This window comes from Furipterus horrens, unplaced genomic scaffold (genome assembly GCF_987537825.1).
Source record: "Furipterus horrens unplaced genomic scaffold, mFurHor1.1.pri manual_scaffold_8, whole genome shotgun sequence".
Lineage (NCBI taxonomy): Eukaryota > Metazoa > Chordata > Mammalia > Chiroptera > Furipteridae > Furipterus > Furipterus horrens.
The window spans coordinates 27,485,488-27,504,155 of NW_028327178.1; the positions used below are offsets into that span (position 1 = coordinate 27,485,488).

Below are 18,668 nucleotides of genomic sequence, written 5' to 3' on the forward strand. Positions count from 1 at the left end.
TTTAATAACTCATTCATTACCTTCCTTTGGCCTATAGATCTTGTCAACATCTGATTTATGTCACTGTCCGTATGAAATACCTACCCAAGGCCACATGGGCTTCTAAGTGCCTTGACAAAGGAATTGAGACTCTTGAACTCCAGTGACCTCCACTTCTTTTCACTTCAGCCTCTCACACACTGGTCCTCCTCACCATGACACAGAACTAACCCTCCTTGAAAATCTTATATCCAAACTTCCTACCCCCTGACCACAAGCCTCCATTCACCCAAATCTCTTCTGCAATCTCACAGTGCCCATCTGCTTTCTCAGTATCCACCAGCTCCTTCTTCCCTTCGGTCCTTCTGAATCCACCATGTTCACCTTGTCAAGATCTTTAACTTTTTGTCTCATTGAACACCAGTTGTTAATTTTTCTTTTTACTGAAGTATAAAATAGCATGGAAAAGTACACAAATCACTGAAGCTTCACAAAACAGATACCTCCATGGAACCAGCACTCCTTGAATGCGCCCTTCCAATTGCTTCCTTCCCCTACATCAAAGGGCATAGGTTAGCTTTGCCTGTTTTTCTTCTCTGTCTAAAAGGAATCATCCTGTGTCCAGCTTTTTTTTGTTTAATGTTACATTTGTGAGATTCATCTACATCAATATGTGTACTTGAAGATCATTCTTTCTCATTGCTGTATAGCATTCTCTTATATAAATATATCACAATCTAGTTATCCAATCTACTATTAATGATAATCAGATACTTTTCAGTTAAAAACTATGCCCATAACCTTCAGTTTGATGCCATATTCCCTCAGCTTGATCTGGAATTTGCCAATGTTATTACTCTATCAATCTCTACCCTGCCATCCAATAGGTCCCTCCTCTTTAAAACTAAACACTGAGGCTTTCCCTCCAAAACGACTTGATTTCATTTGCTTCTCCCAAGTGATAAACAGTTAGAAGCAAAGTCTGCTGGAGAAGGAGAGGCTTGGAGCCAGGCTGCCTGGGATGCACTTCAACTCCTCACTTACTAGCTGTGTGACCTTGAGCCCCACTTCCCTTATCTCATATAGGATAACAACAGTACTCACCCCCTAGTGTTACAGAGTGGAGTCCCCAAAATTCCCCAGAACCTACAGTAGGGGGTGGGGGAAGGGGACAGCTTTCAAGAGGACTTTGCATATCTATGGCTGGTAGCTAGAGTCTTTGTCATGCAAATGGTTTTGGTTCTTCCAAGGCTCCAAGGAGATGGGAGGGTTTTTCACCATAGAATGGTAAGGAAAGAGTTTATGGGGTCTGCGCAAGGTTCTGTGAATGGTCAGAACAAGTTACCATGCCCACTGCATCACAGTCCACCATCAGGGATTTAAAAATAAGGCAGCAGCCATTTGCAGAAAGAGAACCATTGGGCTTTGAAAGGGTGTGGAGCCATGCTATTTGAAAGAAGGAAAGGGAGCCCATGCGGCCTGGGCTAGTAAGAAAGCCGATCTGCTGCTGCTGCTTTAATTGTGCCGACCTCAGCAGACTCCAAAGCCTGGACTTTTTGACTTTTGGACTCTTGGAACTTGGGACAGGCATAAAGGACTCTATTAAAACTTGGACTTCACCCTGGCTGCTGTGGCTCAGTGGATTGAGCATTGGTCTGAGAGCCAAGTGTCGCTGGTTCGATTCCCAGTCAGGGCACGTGACTAGGTTGCACTTCAGGTCCCCAGTTGGGGGTGCAAGTGAGAGGCAACCACACAGTGATGTTTCTTCTTTCCCTCTTTCTCCTTTCTCCTCTCTCTAAAAATAAATAAATAAACAAAACAACAAATAAATAAATAAGTTATTTTTTTAAAATAACTTGGACTTCACCATGATCCAGTGCAACATGGCACATGTTTTCCTGGACTGTTGTACAGAGGCTGATGACATCGTACCCCAGATCCCGAAGGAGACAGCTGACAGATAAGGAACGGGGGACTTCTTGGCATGGTTTTGGCTTCTAGCCTTCTCGGGAGCAAGGGAAGGGCTGGGCCCTGTGGGAGAACAGGGCTCTGAGCTGAAGTGCTCATTACCCTCCCCAGGCTCCAGTATTGTAAATAAAGACCTATTTTCCTCAACACTAGTTGTTGGGTTTTAACCCTGGCTGGTTTGGCTCAGTGGATTGAGCGTCGGCCTGCGAGCTAAGTGTCGCTGGTTCGATCTTCCAGTCAGGGCACATCAGAGAAGGAAAACTCTGACTCCAAAAAACCTCCGCTGCCTTGCGGCATACCTCTTCAGGGGAAAGGCTAAGGGAGTAAACCCCGACAGAAAATCCGGAGCCGGAGTCCCTAAGGCGGTTTGACGTTGTAGTCAACACCGGCAACTCCTGCGGCGCACCTGAAGCCAAGCTGTATTGACTCCGTCTTTCCCTTGGACCCTTCAGCTGCGAAGAGAGGGGGGGTCTGCTGCATGGGCAACAGCAGACCCTCCATGTCACCCTGCCCAGGCTCTGTAGCTTCAGCTTCACTGGAGAGGACACTCCAGTGTCGATTCAACATGGGAGGAGACAGATACTGTGTCACTCCCGAGTCGGACTGCACAGCCATTCTCGGCGGTGCAGATAGACTCTTAAGAAGCTACACCATCATCTCTCGAGACGGATGGCTGCCGACGAGTTGTTGGGTTTTACATCAAGGCGCCACGTGAAAGAACCACGTTTTTTCTCGGTAACACTAGAAGGTAGTGCTTACTAGGTAAAGCACTTTGAAAAAGTGTGACATACAGTGAAAAAAATCAACTTGTTTTAGCTGTTAACTATCATTATCATCATGGTCTTTTAGGCCCTCTTAAAATAGTCTCTAACATCTCCACCAGAGGGTACTCAGAACTCTGCTTGTTTGGTTAAGGAAGAGGACATAATACTTTGCGAAGCATTCCACAGCACTGACAACAACACTTTCCCTGTTAGAACTTCCACCTGTCTGAGCTTTGTCTCTTTGATCCCTTTCTCTTGCACGTCATTGTCCCACAGGTGTTTGAAGACAGCGATCCTGAGCTACATCCCAACCTGTCTCTTCTTTAGGCTCAAATCCTATCCTGCATTAAATCTTCTCACATCTTGCGTGTATCATAGCTGTGCTACCATGAGTGGCAGAGCAGAACCAAGGGCAGGCAGCACAGGGATGGACTGAGAGGGACCACCTCCAGGATGCTCTGTGGCCATAGCACTGGCCTTGCCCTACAGACCAAATGGGTGGAGAAGGAAATACTCTCTTGAAGGGTGCAGGACTTTCTATGCTTGATTTTACAGTCATACCTCAGAACTCATTGGCTTCAAAACTCACCAAATCCTATACTCATTGCATTTTGATTAGAAAAACAATGTTTCAGCACTTGGCACTTGCTAGGGACTTGTCACACTTGCTAGAACTTGCATGAATTACGACACTGCTCCACAAGAGGAAATACTTCATTGTTTTGTACTCGTAGGTTTCCGCACTCATCACAAGTTCCAGAATAAATTAACAATGAGTACCAAGGTACCACTATATTTGTTTCCATCGTGTGGTGAAATTAGTCAAGCAGGATGATATTTTATGTGATAATATTTAAGAGTGAAGAATTAGTTCAGATAATTTTGTTTTTTCCCTAGTTGAATTTTTTCTTAAAGTATAACTTGATTTTGTTTATATTTGTGCAAAGGATTTCTAGGATCTTTGGCATCTGACTTTCAAATACCCCTAGGAATATTTTGCTTGTCTTTAATGATAAATAATTATTCTAGGACATAGACCTGTTCTGAACTCATCAGGTCTTTTCCTTTTTACTACAAAAGTCCCAAACTAGAGGCTACTCTTTTTATGTTGGAAAAAAGAAGAGGTCCACAGTCTGCAGACTTAGATGCTGTGTCCTACAAGGCCAAAGACAGTCCTCCACAACAAAGAAGTATTTGGTCCAAAATGTCAACAGCGCCAAATGCCTAGAGAGGCTGAAGCACATGTGCATCGGGATATGAGTCTAGGCATACTCGCAGAAACAGTGTTTGCAATTGCCACAAAAATAATGGAGACAACCCCAATGTGCACCAACAGGAAAAGGCATAAATAGATGGTAGTATTCCAAGCAGTGAAAATGGATGACCTTCAGCTTCATGTAACAATATGGATGAACGCTAGAAGCATAATGTGAAAAGAAGACAAGAAGTGTAAGAAGAAATATGGTATCCTTTTTATCAAGTTCAGAAAGGAAAAATTGTATATTGCATTGTTTAGTTATACATATATGTCTGATAATACTAAAACCAAATAATAAGCCCATAAAATAGTGATAAATGATATTTCAGAATGGTTACCCAGGTCCAGAGATGGGAAAGTTAGAAGTACACAGGTAAATGTGATTTAGGGGTACTGCTGTGGGTTTTTAGGTAGGTTACAGTCTCACTGATGTTCTTTATATTAATACATACATTTTATATGAAAATATATCAATAAAGATGAGGTCACATGTGGACCAATAATGACAAAGTATCATGAACCAAGGATTATAATTAATCCAGTTCTGAACAATTAGAGTTTTTTAAATAGATTTTATTTTTAGGGAAGATTTAGGTTCATAGCAAAATTGAGCACAGGTGCAGAGATTCCTCAGAGTGAATAACAAAACAAAAAAATGTTTAAAGCAAAGAGGTGTAACTATGGGGCAAGAGCTCTCTCTCTCCCTTTTCCAACAAATATTTATTATGTGCAAGACACTGGGATATAGTGTTTAAAAGAGGTTCTCACCCTTGGAGTTCACAGGCCCATGAGGAAGAAAGACATTAAACTAACTGCACTAGGAAGTAATTCGACTGAGAAAGACATCCACAGTGCTGTTGGAGCAAAACTCAGAAGACCAAACAGAAATTGACCGGAGAACAAAATGGGATTTTGCACAATACTTCCCGACTCAAACACATCTACTAACCTTACTATCAAGTCCAATTTGCCTACAAAATACTCTCCAACTTCATGTCCCACTTTCCCTTCATAAACCTCCACACACCCAGTCTTAATTGGTCTATTGACCTATCTGCACAAAACCAAGGACATTTCAGCTTCAGGTCCTTGTGGAAGCCAGTCTCCCTGCCTGGAGTGACTCCTCCTCCTCTGTTTCTCTTGTGGACCCTGCCCCAGGGACATCAGTAAGTTCTTGCTGCCTGTCCCAGTCCCTTGGTGCTGAGGACCTAGCATGGTGTTCATCATGGAGAAACTTGCATGAATGGTCAAAGAACAAGATCAGAAAGAACTGAGAGATGACCTCAGGGATCTCCCCACATACAGGAAAGACGAGGTCCAGAGAGGACAAGACCATGTAACTTGCCAGTAAGAACTTTGGTCACCTGATGTCCAGGCCAGCATCCTCTCTACCATGCAGGCTCTGCTGCGAAACAGAAGCGGAATCTAAACTGGTTTTATTCCTCTATTGTCACTGCCGTGTTCCTTCTAACCAATAGTCTCCCAAACCTGTTTCTTTATCCTTCTCTCACATACCATAGGCAACAAAATACCATTTGCACAGCCAGCTAGAGGAAAGCACAAAGTCATATGTGGCCCCCAGGAGACCTGTCCAGGGCCCCTGTCACCCTAGACCTGCCTGGTGGTCCTGAGGTAATCAGTCTTGACACAGGTAGGACCCATTTGTGGCAACTAGTTAGAAAGCTCTGCATTAGGGTTTAGATAAGATGCAGATATCTTAAATGCTCCATTTAGTTCTGTAAAACACATAGGACAGATAATAATGAGATGAAAAAAAAATATTTCAAAGAAGTATTTTGTTAATTTATGAGAGAGAAAGTGCCCCTTTGGGCGTCGCCTGCATCACTGTGTGTTAGAGGATACTTAAACTGGAGTTTGAACTTAGCCGCATAGTGACTCACGCTTTCTGTTCACTTTAAGGGTATTTTTAGGTTACCAAGGGTCCAAGATGAGATTTAAAATTTTCCAAGTAGTGATCTTTATCAGCTAAGACATATATATGACCAACTGAAGCAGTGATTTCATTCAAAAACAGAGTTTTGTTATCCACCAAAGAAAGTTTCCCTCCAAAGATTTTGCCAGCCAAGAGAATGAAAAGACATCTAACAGAGCCCAGCTGTTGCTCTGATGTTTCCATGGTGAGAACCCAAAGTTAGACAGAAAAGTATTTATTGTCCCTGTAGCATACACATTTTAGAAGAAGTATAAAGTCCAGGCCATGGATACTGAATATACCCAAGAACAGAACCTTAATAAATAAGCCATTATTTTGCTATTTTGTTTTAGAATGAAATACTAATGGATCCAGCACATTCTTTTTGCTGAAAACATGGAGTAGTTTAATATGGAATTCCAGTCCGTAGAGTATAAACATCAATAGGGAAAAAATAAAACACAATTAGTAGCAGAGTTACAGATTTATACATGTGTAAAACAAATCAATCCAGTGATAGCTAAGGACTGTGTGATGTCTCACTGCTTTCTTTTGTATGTACTTTGATTTTATGTTTTAAAACATCTTTATTCTAAGCCATAGATACTAGTCAACTCTATAAATGTCCCTGAGAGGTCTCAGAGAGCGGAAGAGAAACGAGGATGAACGGATACTGAAATTCTCTGTGAACTTCTGGCAACAGCAAAGACACCAAGAGCAGTCCCAGGCTGGAGACTCAAGATGGCCACCTCCAGAGGTGACAACAGCCCTGCCCTGCATCTGGTTTGGCTCCATCCTAAGACCTGGGCTCTCTTATCTCACACATAAAATTAAGTGGTACAGCAGAATGAGAGCCTCCAGCTCTGCTGGTCTGTGACAGCCAAAGAAACAAAATTGTGTAGCCATTAGACAAGTGCTCCCATCTCTAGAAGTCGCTCAATCACTTGCCTAAATTGCATTGTCTCATCAAGGTCATTTCTAAGTGTTTCAGATAATGGCACTTCTTACACAGCTTCCCTCTTATATTTTTCATAAATGGGAAGGGAAAGATACTGAAGAGAGAAGGATTCCTGGTTAGAAATGTAAGAGACATACGTGTGTTTAAGCAGCAGATATCAAATGTAACCCACCATGAGGGAGCCAAATGTGTTTCAGAGCTTTAGGGTGCAGTAATATTTTTCTAACACATGACTCAGTTTGATTCATACCTCTGATTGCCTTTTTACATGCTTTGGACTTCAACACACCACAGTCAACTCTTAATTTGGTAATAAAATACAGATAACTGACATCTAGAAATAAACCCCGAACTTTCTATTTCGGCTAGGGTTCTTCCCAACAACCTCATGCCCCAAATTGCCAACAGTAACCACATGGACTTGTTTGGGTAGCATTTGCTTTCTACTGGGTAGATGGTCAATGAAGAATGAATTATATAAAATGCAGATGATTGGAAGAGGAAAAAAAGCAACAAAGAGCCAGAATTACCGACAGAGACCACCACCCAAGGAACTGGACACATGTCACAGGTCCACGTGTTCCCCTGCACCTTCAGTTTCCATGGTGTCCCGAACAGTTTTGGGCTCAGCTGGTCCAGAAGGGTGGTCCTGGGAGACCCAGTGCTAAGTCCTGCTGACTTTCCAATGTGTTCTCTCCACTGTCACTAGCAACCTCTGGCCTAATTAGTGATTCTCACCCTTGGGACATGCTATTTGAAAATGTGAATGTTTAGACCCTATCTTCAGAAACTGTATTCAATTATTTTGGAATGTGGACTGAGCATGAGTTATTTTACATGCTCTGCAGGGTTGAGAATAACTGCCCTTGTCCAAGCTACCACTGCTTTTCAGTAGTTTTGCTTCAATAGCAACCAACAAGCATCCCTGCTTCCACCTCCTTCCCCTCCGAGCTGATCCCCACCAGGCAGACGGGCGTCTGTTCAGATGTGCATGGCTGAGTGCTGCATGCCAAACAACAACCAGACTCCATGCTGTGGTTTCTAAGACCCTGTATGGCTGGACCTGCTTACTGTGCAACCTCATCTAATCTCCGTTTCACCTCTATGTGCCCCTTGACACACTAAAATCTTGTCTCCTGAGACACCTACTACGTGGGCACATCGTGCCCTTTCCTCCCTTTGCCATTGCACATGGCATTCCATCAGCCCAAGCAGCTCTTGCCCTCCTTTAGGACTCAGCCTAAATGCCTGAGAAGAATCTTTCCTAAAGAATCTTTTAAAATTAATATTTAGCTATAAGAATCCATACTCCTTTTTTAAAAAGTATAATATTACTGATAAAAATTAAGTCCCCTTTGACCAGAGGTAACCACTGTTAACAATATGGTGGATAAATTCCAGATTTAAAAAAATTAGACATATTATCCTACACTCTTTTAATGTAGCAATTGATGTGACAAGTATGGTGGTACTTCTGATATGGTGCATTTCTTAGTGCTGGTTGCCTTCCATCCCATGGCTAATCCATGTTTTACTTATGTAACCATTCTTTGCTGTTACAAGTGACGCTGCAATGACAGTCCCTGCACATGTTCTTGTGCACATCTGCAAGTTCTCTTCAAAGGCATGTCCCTGTATCCCTGTTACTCTCTACCACACAGCCCTGCTTGCTCCCTTTCAAAGCACTCTTCCAAAGCTACACCTGCTTACTCGCTACAATACTTATGTGTGCACTGTCTCATGAGGCTGGAAGCTCCATAAGTCCTATTTACCATTGTATCCTCAGAACCTAGAATGTGGCAGGCACAAGACAAGATGAGCTGAATGACTAATGAATGGATGAATATGATTTTGTTCTCCTTTAGCTCATGAACTAGTATTCCTGCCTCAATAAATGCAGGTCAGTAATCATAATATCAACATTCATAAAATGCCAATATTGACTACGCAGTCTATCAATATAAGCTTACTGTGAAATAACATGCTCAGTATTGGGGCTTATCTTCTAGAGAGGTGCTAGCTTGCTCATCTACTAGTAGACATTGGGGATGTGCACCTGAGTCTTAGCCATGTTTCAGCAAGTATGAAGCAAACATTTTACCTTTGTTTCATGATTTTTTAAAAAATTCCTGATCAAAATCATTTACCCTTACAATTCAAAGGCAATTTTACAAAGCCTGTTATAGGTGAAAAAATATAAAGAAAAATATCTTCTCAAGTCCAGTTTAGCCTGTATTTGCTTCATCTCAGAAGGCCTGCCATTGGCCCACAGCCAGGATACCATCCCCCACCTCAGCCCTCAACCCAAGACCTCAAGGAGAGAAGTGCCTGAACACAGCAGGTCCTGACTGGCCACTTCCTTGTGAGGGCTCATCTCTAGTCAATTTTTAATCTCATGTTTATAAAACCAGAACCACAGAGCTGGAAAAATAAAACCTCAGGAATGAAATTATTTCTCTGGGGCAATGTGAATACTGTAATTGAGTATTCCTGAGGTGTGATATAATTGCCTCTGAATTCCTCCCTGAGTTTTGTGTCTTTAGGAAGCATGCTGTATCACAATGATCAAAAGGCATTTAGGCTGCAGACCTGTCCCAAATGTGCCCAGGCTTCCTTGAGTTCTTCAGGGCATGCTCCGAGGGCAAGGGGCAGGCTCCCCTCATCTTTGCTTAGCTTTGTCTCCCAAGGATCTCTCCAGGGAAAGCAGGCTCTACTGGGATGCCTGCAGTCACCCATTTATTCTATTTATTTAACAAACTCTGTTCCAGGTATTCTTATTCTAAGCACTTTACAGGCTTCACTCCTTTTATCCTCATAGGAACTGCTGAGACAGGTACTATGATTACCCCCTTCACAGAAGAGGAGTTGAAGCGGGTTAGGGAATTCTCCCAGAGTCACACAGCTAGTAAGCCAGGATTCAAACCCAGGTAATCCAACTCGGCATCCAAGCTCCTAACCACCGTGCTCTGCTACCTATGCTATGATCATTTCTTTGTTGCTGGAAAAAGAAAATGTCTCTTTTATTTAAGGACTGAAAGAAGCCATTAATTCTTCCTTCTATCAGATTCTTTCCTGAACATCTACATCACTTCTCACTGTATTTATGTGCATAAGGAGCCTACCAGCTCTCACCCCCTGCCCATCCCGCCCAGGTCCCATTCCACTAGAAGGAGAATCGATGACAAGGCATATTTGAACCGGACTATAGTCCATGTTAATTCTGATCAGTTTCTGAACCAGACTCATTACCTCACTTAGGAATAAATATTTTTCAACATGTATATGATGCTTCTGTGACCACTGTCGGCTTGCTGAGCACGTGGTGTAAGACAAGACTGACATTGGGCCAGGGCTCTCTTTCTTTGGGCCTGTCCTCTTCAATTTCTAAAGCCTGTTCCCGAAGGGCTCTTCTCAAAATGCTTCCCCAGCATCACTGCTGCCTAGTCTTCTGTTTTTGCCGTGTCAGATTTGGCCACTGCCACCTACATTTTTAGGGTTTTACTTTCCTGTTCATTCAGCCTTCCTCAGTGAAGTTACTACCAGGCTCCCTCCACAGACTCTTGTCAAGCAAAAATAATCTCATTCCTTCTTTCATGACTGGATTCAATCAGTTCAACTTAGTAGTAATCATCTGAAAGCCTCTGCTCCATTTCCAAAGGGATCCTGGGAATTCACGGGATGTAGAGAGGGAGATGCTTACTCTCCAGAAGGACCACCCACACCTACACTTTCAAGAACTGCCAAGGAAAACCAAGAGCTTCCAGGAAGAATTGTGACCCTTCAGAACACAGATGGAAAGGTGTGCTTTATAAGAAATGTGGCAGGTGCACAGGTCAGGGGAAAACAGGCTTGACTCTGAAAGAAGAAAATTCCCTAAGATTTAGCTAGAAACAAGAATCTTTCCTCCTCTTTGAAGTGTGTCCACTAGCCCCCCATCCCCCACCACTCCCCACCGCAAAAGGCCTGTCTCCTTCTGAAACATCACACCAAAGAAGGCCACTCTAGCTTTAGAAACAGTCACACTGGAAGACAACCGATTTTATGGTTCACTGACCTGGAAAGTAAGTGAACTTCGAGGTTTCAGAGGTTTTGACACATCACGAGATGGTGATTTACGCTTTCCTTTCTAGGGCTTTATTCGTTTATTTTCTTTGCTCAGTTTGTTTTCCCTGGCTTATGGCACCTAAGCCTAGGCTTTGACCCTCACCTACATGTACCTGAGTTCCGGAAGTACTCATCCAATGACCATGGACACCTCGAATTTAAAATGCCCGAAGCTTACTGAGTGGCCTTCCAGCCACCCCACGACCCTGAGTTAGTGGCTGCGTGGGAATCACCTGGACTCTTTCCTCTTTCCCACCATACAATCCAGTCACCGTCCTGCACATGATGTCCTGAATCTCATCACCTCCCCTACTTGCCTTTCTCCCTGCCACCACCTGTGCCGGGCCCTCTCCACCTCTCCCTAGACTGTGGCCGCAGCCCACACCGGCCCCCCTGTTTGCACCCTGCTCCCCTCCAATGCACCCTCCACGCTGCTCCCAGAGTGGTCTTGCTGGAACACAAACCTGGCCTCACTTCCTCACTTAAAATTCATCGGTACCCCTGTTAAGTTTTAAGAATAAAATTTGCCATTTTCTCCAAAATCTGGAAAGATCCCCAAATTCAATTCAGCAAGTCCGAACACTGCCAACCCCCTCCCCCACCACCAAGAAATCTGTACTCTTTGAGAAACTAGGAGTCCTATCCCAGAATGCAGATGGGGCTTTATAAAGTGACTTCCTCCTCATGCCTCAGTGCCACTGTCTTTTCTTGGTGTACGTTTTTCCAGTTCCAAGCTCACTCCCCTTTGTCCCTCTGATCAGCTCCCCTTTTGTCCCTGCCTTATCAAGACTCAGGGAGCCAGAGCCTCTTGGCTGAATTCCAATCACACCTACCTCAGGAGGTTGCATCCCTGTGGGTGAATCCATTTATAATGAATCATTTACCATCAGATAAATTTTTCCAAGTTGCTGCTTGTCATTCGCAGCACCAGTTGGTTGTTAATCTGGTGGTTGTGAAACCCTCTAGCATGTTCATGCCAGTGCACAGACTCTTCTCTCCAGGTCCTGTACATATTTATTTAACAATTACCGCCTTTAATAGAACAATATCCGGGAGAGCTCCAGGGCATGGAGTGACAGTAATAATAACAACACTGAGCTAAGCACACATTTGGGCTGCCTCTCTTAACTACCCACCCTACCCCCAACCCGATTAAAGAGGCACCATCAGCCTGAATTTGCAGTGGAGGAGACTGAGGCCAAGCCTGGCGAGGAAGCGGGGACTGTGGCTGTGAAGACCATGGCTGTGCCCACAGTGACTGCAGCTGCTCTAATGCACTTGGCCAAACCTCCAGGAGCCAATACTGAGCATGTCACCTGAGTCATAGATTTTGCAGGTTAACACCAATTACGTAGCATCTACTAGTCTCATAATGGTTTCTGCTTGCAAATCCATTGCTCAGTGCCAGCTGCTTCCAAGACAGAGGTAGGAGGTCTCTCTCTCTCTCCTTCAGCTATGGACTCTGCAGCTAACAGGCAAATGAATTCTGTGAACACTGGCAATGAGGTCCTGTAGACAAGACCTGAGACAGACAAGGGTGCAATGCACTGCCTACAAGTTGGCATCCAAACTCGCCTCCTTCCTGTCAAAATACAGGAAAATGAGTTCACCCACACCACACGGTCCCATAATTAGGCTGCCCCATTTGCCCACTGGTTCCTGCGGCTGGTGGAGAGGTGCCAACCCCCTTTCCTACTCCTGCAGGAAAACAGAAAACACCACCCTTTCCCTACAGCTCTCTCCCCTGAGGCTAAACCAACCCTAAGGCTTGGCTCCCCTCTTTCTACCACCTACTGGGCCACTAATTGGTGTGCATCAGGTGTGAGTCTCCTAAAAGTGAGGGCAGCTTAGCCTTCTATAATTGATAGTAACTGTGGCTTCCTGTTAACCATGAATTTCTGTTTCCTATACCTTCTTTCCTTATCCCATCACCAAGATTATGGCTGGTTTGTTATGATTAACGGGGAAGGTTTGTTACAATGCAACAATTATTGTTCTGACATTTTTGAAACTCCTCTTTAGAAACTGTCTGCAGTGCCAATTTATAAGAAAAACCAGCAAATCAGGATGACTACTTCAGGATCAAAATCAAACAGTTACTATACACAATATAGCTCATTAGGACTACCAAGCTCCAGCAAACATTTGCTCTGAATGATGTTTTGCTTTCTCAATGAATCTAATTCATCCTCAAAAGAGAAAAACTTATTATGGCTGAAAACATTCTATAAATTCAGAGACTAGCTCCGGGAATGTTTGGTTCTGAGTGCAGGCTCTGGACTAGGATTGTCTGGGTTCAAATCCAGCTGGGCCACTTTTCACCTTTGAGATCTGAGGCAAATTCTTTAAACTCTCTGTGCCTCAGTTTCCTTTTTCATAAATTGGGGAAGATACTACCACCTCCTTCATGGGATTTACAATACATGTAAAATTGCTTAGCACAAGAAGAGCCAGCACCAAGTAAGTACTCCAGAAATGCTGGCTCTTGCTATCCCTGCTGCTCCTACTACTTATCTCCGAGATACTGAAGGAAGAATTATGAAGCATTCCCCCAGGACAACACAGAGAGGTTGCAGTTAGAAAGAGGACACACTGTCCTGAGAGAGTATGACACCTAAAGGCCACACAGGGAAAGACTCACAAATTGAACACTCTAACAATGTATTTTATGTCTATGCCAAGAGATACCATAAATTAAGCTACAAGATATTTGAAAGACAAGGAGAAAATATTTGTGACATAGTTGTCAAAAGGTTAATATCTATAATGTAAAATGAATGCTTATGTCCTCTCTGTTTTCATATCTGAAATTCTCCAAATTAAAAATAAAAGAGTAGCTATTCCTCAATTTAAAAGGACACACCATTCAGGAGACAAATGAGCAAAGAATATAAATAGGCAATACTCAGAAAAGGAAAGGTTAATAGTCAATGAACTAATTAAAGATGAACCACCTCAGCAGCAATCAAAAACGCAAATGAAAATGCTGAGGCACATTTTATGTTTCAGAATTACAAAACTTCCAAAAAACTCTTACCATCCAGTGTTAGGTTGGCAATGTTGTGGGAAAATGGTCAATCACGTGCTGATGGTAGGACAGCAAACTGGATTCGCCTTTTTAGAGAGCAATGTGGTGATGTCGATATTTAATATGACTGTGTCCTTTAATCTAGACTTCCACGTCTAAGAACGCTAACATGTACACAAATGTGTGTATGTGCTTATTAGAGCAATTGGGTACCAGGACAAAACTGGAGCCAAGCCATAGCAAAACGAATGACGCAATAATTTTTTAATGTACTGACATGGAAAACCTAACATTAACAATATAAACGTTGGCAACATGTATTTACTAATTACTTGCTAATGCCAAATACCCAGTATGTTTGCTTTATATCTACAGAATCACCGGGGTGAAAAAGGGGGGTCATTTATTAAAATGGTGAAGGACGGGGACTATGAAGCCAGACCGTCATCTGAACTCTAAAGCTAGCTCCACCATATATCAGCTGTGAGATTCAGGACAAGCTACTTCCACTCCCTATGCCTCAGTTTCCCCTCCATTCACATGGAGATAATAATAGTACCTACTTCCTGGGGTGATGGTGCAAAATGGACTCAATACACTCAAGTTTTTAGCATAATGCCTGGCAAATACTTCAGTGCTCAGTAAAGATTAGCTGCAGTTACAGCTGTTTTTGTTGGTATCTTCATCTTTGGACTTTATAATCCAACTGTCTCCATCTTATGTCACATAGTTGCTCCCATATCCTTAATTCTTATACTGTTTTTATTTGAAAATATAAAAGGTTTCTATTTATTCAGTGCCCGCTCTGTGCCAAAAGCCCTATCTAAAGTGACACATGGCTATTAGTGGCGGAGCCAAGCATCCCTTCCCACGCTTCAACACCCCTTCTACGTCCTACGCCGCAGTGACTCCAAAGGCCATGCTGGTGAGGACCTGTGCTAACCATATGCTCCTTCACTCCCTGAGAGCCACGGCCTATTCTCTACTAGCTGGTACACACTAGGCTTCTGATGCTGGAGTCTGCCCTCCACCCCCACATCATATCCTGCCAGACACACTCCTTGTCCCTGCAGCATGGGTGGGCTGGCTATCATCTACCTGGTCAGTAACCATGGCCCGCAGCCCACCCAGGCATAATCCCTCCAGGTTTTCCCTTCTCTAGGACCAGCTGGGGCCAGGCCACATCTTCTTTCTGCTGCTTGAGAGTCAGGGATTCTGGATCAAACTACTGTGTCCATTCCCTTCCAAATGCAAGCTCAATCCTTGCCTCCCTGTCATCCTGTTTGCTTCCTTATCACTTCTAATTCATAAGAAGGAATAATTCTGTGTTAACATATATTAAGCCTTTTTTCCCCTTATTTTTATCCCTGGTATAACCTACAGGATAAATTACCGATGCTTGGACTTAACATTTCTACTTCTTGCCCACCAGTGGACAATACCACCAGCCACAAGGAGAATGTCCATCACTCCTCCTCAATTCCACTTGATTGTCTGTGAATACTGAGTGGACAGAGGTGGCTCTAATGAGCTTGCTTGTTGTGTTCCTATTCCTCCAAACAGGTCCCTGACCCTGGCTGTAGAAGAGGACACTGTAGACTATGAAACCATTGTTCTATCATGCCATTTTGTCTCATGCTGGTGTCATACTCCATTATCAACTTATGGAAGGTGATGAATGTGAAGCTGATTAGAACTGGATATACTGGGCACTTGGGTTACTGAAAAATGCATGAGATCAAGCCTTTGGCTCCCCAGGAGGGTTCAGCATATTCCCTGAGAATTTGAAGCATAAAACTTTGCTAAATGGAGTTAAAACAAGAACAAAAGGACCTATTATACTATCTATGTAGTAGCCTAGATGTTTGAGAATTAAATCCTCTGAAAAAAAGTAAATTTTGACTCATAAACATGAGCATTGAAGGTAGGTCCACAAAGTTCCACCTGTTTGTAAGAAAGCTAGGCTCCTTCCAATTGCCCAAACACTTCCAATTTTGGCATCATCCTAAGAAGGAGGTAAAAATTATAGCCAATCACTTGCCTTCCCTTAAGGCAGGGGTTCCCATATCCAGTATGACTGACATTTTAGAACAGATAATCCTTTGTTGTGGGGGGTGCTGTCCTGTGCACTGTAGAACGTTTATTAGTATCCCTGCACTCCACCAACCAGATGCCGATGGCACTCCCACCCCTGTTATGACAACCAAAACTGTGTTGAGACATGGCCAGATGTCTCCTGAGGGACAAAGTTGCCTGCGGTTTAGAACCCCTGTCTTACAGAACCTCTGGGACTGATCCCAGGCTGCATCCACCTCCCCCAGCAGCCCAACCTTTCCCAGTCTCATGACCAGACCCCCTTTCTCCCAATTGGTTCTGTAAGTCCCCCTGGGGGACTCATCTCCTGCCTTCTCCATTTCCCTCAAGATTCCACTGTGCTGTGGGAACTCATGAGCAGCCTTCAGCAAAACCCCCGGTAGTCAGGCTCTCTTCACGGAATATTCCTTGTTCTAACCCCAAATTTAAGGATGCTGTTCCCTCCAGCCCTCTCATGTGGCATGACGGGGTCTTCTCTCAGACCCCACATACTCCTCTTTGCCAATTCCAGACCATTTGCCTCCTAACTTCCCTCAAGCAACCCAGCCACTTAGGACAGGGGTTGGCAAACTACAGCCTGTAGGCCAAAGTTGGCCCACTACCCACTTTTATACAATCTGGCAGCTAAGAATGGTTTCCACATTTTGAAATGGTTGGAAAAGAATTTTAAAGAACATTTCATGACATGTAAAGTTCCAATCTCAGTGCCCATAACTAAAGTTTCGCTGGAATGCAGTCATGCTCATTTGCTTACCTGTTGACTACAGCTGTTTTTATGCTACAAAGGCAGAATTGGGCTGAGTAGTTGTAGCAGATACTGTTTGGTCTACAAAGTTTAACACATTTACTACCTGGCCCTTGATGGAGGGAGTTTCCAGCCCTTGCCTTTGAGGCACGTGGCAATAGTGTGCACCATCCACTCCCAACCAGTTGTCATCATCTGCAACCTGCCAGGTCACTCTTCCATGTGTGTTAAAACACACACATGGCTGAAAGTTGAATGGATTAACAGTTAACATCAGTGACTGAATGAAGTTCAAAGTTACCTCTACGGGCTAGAATGTTGTGTGGAAATCAACAGGATGAAATTGAAAGTTCATATATGAAGTCCTATGTGATGCTCATTGTCAGATAGATTGACATACAGAGCAGGAACAAGGCCCAGTGTGTGATGACAGAGGTAAGAACCAGGATGAACAGGAAAGCATTACGGGGAAGTATAATAGAATGCTAACCCAATAACAGAGCTATAACATTCAGGAGCAAATTTAGGTCAGGTGAACTTCCTAACAAGCAGGAAAATTCAAGGACAGAATGGAGTGCCTTGGGAAGGAGAGTGCCAAAGCCTGGGGTGGACACCCTTGAGTCCTAAGATTATACATCATTACGATTGAAACCAGAGACACTGGTTCTTTTGCTGATTAGAATGCAAAAAAATAAATTTTCTTGGAGAAAAAATGAGAGTGCCAACGTTTTTCTTCCTTCCAATCAAATCTGTAAATTTAAGTACAAAGATGAAACACCCATAGTCACAAAAGACACTTTTAGGTGATAGGTGACCAATAAACTCATATCTAATTTGGTATTTGGTGAGGCTTGGTTTCTATTTCTTCAGAAACCAAAGCAAAACAATATGAGTTTAGAGTCTTATCAGTCCTTAGAATTAAAGCACATAGTCCAGCGAGCCTAAGTCTGTAAGGAAACTTGGAGATTTTCTCCTTTTCAACTTACTTCGAATTTTTATGTTTATCCTCAACAGAAACACACCTACATGGTATGTAAATCAACTTCTCTCTCTAAAAAGTCAGAAGTGTAAATCTCATTCAATGACTATATTTGGGAATAATTATTTGGGAAGTGGCGTAGTCCAATTTAGACATTGAAAAGCAAAGGTCAAAGACTTGAATTTAACCCATGGCTCAGCTCCTAGTCATGATTTGTCTCAAGGCACCAACCCCCTGACTGTTTCTTCACTTGTAGAATGAGGACATTCTGCTGTCCTGCCTGGGTCCTACAGAGGAACAATTTGAGAATTAAATGATGTAATGGTCAAATGATGTACAAGGGCCATCTCAGGGCAGAGTGCTATATACATTTTAGGACATGAATCTCTTTCATAATGTCCTAAATGTTCAGACTCTAACATTTTTATCTGCTTTTCAAAGCATTAGTTGGGTTACAGAGTTGAAAAATCCAGCCTGAAATTCCTCCTGTGAGGCGTACCGCTACACGTTAGTAGTAAGTCGGGCCAGAACATTCAGGTAGATGAAGAGTAATCTAGGTCAGGCATGCTTCTGTGTCTTTCAAGGTCTACGGGGAATCTAACACAATGAATTACTTAATACTAAGGTAATGTTTAGAGGCACAGATGTTGAACAGGTGACTAAGCTATGCACACAGAGATTGTTTCCAAGTTTGCGTCTCATCACCCTTTCCCTCTATCCCACTCCCAGCCATGCCAAAATTGTTCTGTCATTTGGGGCCATCGGGCAAAATCCCTCCAACAGGCCTTATGGATGAAGCCACTTCATAATCACCAACCTGTAAGACCTTATCTGCTTTTACAAGCTGGAAACTGTATT

General features: G+C 43.2%; 1 protein-coding gene across 8 annotated transcripts in view; it reads right to left on the minus strand.

Annotated features, from left to right (window-relative positions):
- FHOD3 (formin homology 2 domain containing 3) overlaps positions 1-18,668 on the minus strand; it is a 434,907-nt gene that overhangs the window by 117,562 nt on the left and 298,677 nt on the right. The window lies entirely within an intron of this gene.